The sequence below is a fragment of the Orycteropus afer genome, unplaced genomic scaffold (assembly GCF_000298275.1).
Source record: "Orycteropus afer afer isolate SDZICR_OR568_19922 unplaced genomic scaffold, OryAfe1.0 scaffold00807, whole genome shotgun sequence".
Taxonomy (NCBI): domain Eukaryota; kingdom Metazoa; phylum Chordata; class Mammalia; order Tubulidentata; family Orycteropodidae; genus Orycteropus; species Orycteropus afer.
The window spans coordinates 356,564-358,840 of record NW_006922394.1 but is presented as its reverse complement, the minus strand read 5'-3'; positions in this window follow the sequence as shown (position 1 = coordinate 358,840).

Below are 2,277 nucleotides of genomic sequence, written 5' to 3'. Positions count from 1 at the left end.
AGTTGCTGTCCAATTGATAGCAACCCACGTGTTACAGAGAAAAACTATTTCACAGGATTGCTGATGGCTGATTTTGGACACAGACTGCCAGGACTTTCTGCTAAGATTCTGCTGGGTAGACACTAACTGCTCATCTTTTGGTCAGCAGCCAAGTGCTTAACTGTTTATGTACCCAGAGACTCCACTGTATAGTGTAGGTTCGTATGAATGACTAGAAGGATAAGTGAAAATATACAAGTAAGAGAAGTGATTTACTCAACATCATACAATGGTTTATGGCAATGCTGACACAAGATAGTTCTCTCACCTTTCAGTGCTAAGTTACCTCCTCTCCATTGTAAAATTATTAGGTAAAAATAAACATCAGCATAAGATCAATGCTATGTTTTGAGTATGATCTACCCATGTGTACTTGAATGATAATGAAGCCAATAAAAGATATCCTTGAGCAAGTTTACACTATTTAAAACCCTTCATTTTCCCTACTAGAGAAATTGTACTTCTCTCAGAAATGTATTTTGAAATATGCCTTTGAAAAATTTCAATTGTCAAGCAATTGTTCCCTTCCTTGAAATGGCCGCCTAACCTATTCTGTATATTACTCCTCTACTGCTTACCTGAAACAAACGGCACAATACCTCCTCCCTCAAAGGCAAGGCAACTCCTGGCAGCAGGGCCAAGTCCAGCAGTTTGCCTTCTGAGTCATTGCCTGCCCAGTGAGACACTTATTTGACTCAGAGAAATGGCAGCTTATTTACAATTTCCATTGTTTCAATAGTATTCTTAAAATATACCAGTGTAGGATGTCTAAGCCATAGCCAGGACATCTCAGAGCATTGAATATGTAGGAGAACATAAATATGTAGGAGACTAAGGGGGGAGGAAAAATATTGGTTTTGCAGTTGGTTTTGATTCACAGCACAGAGAAGCTGCTTTACAATAAGCCAAGGTATAGCAAGTTCTCTGCCAATAAAAACTCCTGTTGCAGTGATTATCTGCTCTGTCTCCACCTTGGCTCCCCTGTAATAAACAGCACTTAAAGAATGGTCCTGTATAGTCTATGCTGATGATGCCAATGGAAACTCAACAAAACTGATCTGCAATATTAGTACGTCACAGAAGCTAGGAGCTGAAGAGAGATACAAATCTGATTGAGACGATTCAGATCAGGGTCCTACTTTCAAGAAGGTCACAATCTAATGGATGATACGGGCATCTGGGCAAATGGGGATAATTGTCATTAGATGCTTGAGCTTGTCACTTATGACATACGGGCCTGAATTGCCATCTGTAAAATGGGGGCATTAGACTGGAAACATGATATTCAAACTGTTATGAAGATCCCTAGATGTGTCAGTTGGAAGTGTGATAGAAGCCACAGGAAGGAGTTAGACAAAATTGAGTCAATTGGGCTCTAACAGAAAGCCAGATATGAGAATTCACATAGTTGATATATAAGCAAAGAACTATGGGAGCACAGAGATGGAAAGTCTATTCCAAATGTTGGCATGGGCTAAGGCTTCACAGAGGATGTGTCATTTGACTCTTACTTTGAAAAAAGGGAAGACTTTGGATTAGAAGAGATTGAGGGAAAAGATATTCCAAGCTAAAAGAATACCATGAACAATGTTTAGGAGATGTGAAAGAAATCAGTCTCATTCAGATGGAGTGTTAGGGGCATGACTATATATGTCTTTAGATCATTCTAGAATCATCTCATTCAGACTTGTGCTTTAAATACTACCTAGATGCTTGTGGTCTGCTTCCAAAAGCTCACAGCCTTGAAAACTCTATGGAAAAGTTCTATGCTCTCACATGGGGTCACCATAAGTTGGAGTCAACTCAGTGGTAACTAACAATAATAAGAAGAAGATGCTTGTGACTCCTAACAGTATAGCTCCAGTTCTGCCCTCTTCCCTCACCTCTGCATCCATGTAGCCAACTTCCCTATAACTGTCTCCACTCGGGTCTCTAATGCCAAAAACAAAAAACAAACCCACTACTGTCAAGTCAAATCTAACTCATAGCTACCCCTCCTTGGGTTTCTGAGGCAGTATCACTATGGGAGTAGATTGCCCAACCTTCCTTCCAAGGAGTAGCTGATGGGTTTGAACTGCAGCCTTCTGATTAGCAGTAAATGCCTTAGGCACTATGCCACCAGAGCTCCTTTGGGTATCTAATGTTGTTGTTATTGTTATGTGCCATCGAGTCGGACCCGACTCATAGCGACCCCTCCTTGGGTTTCCGAGGCAGTATCACTACGGAAGTAGATTGCCC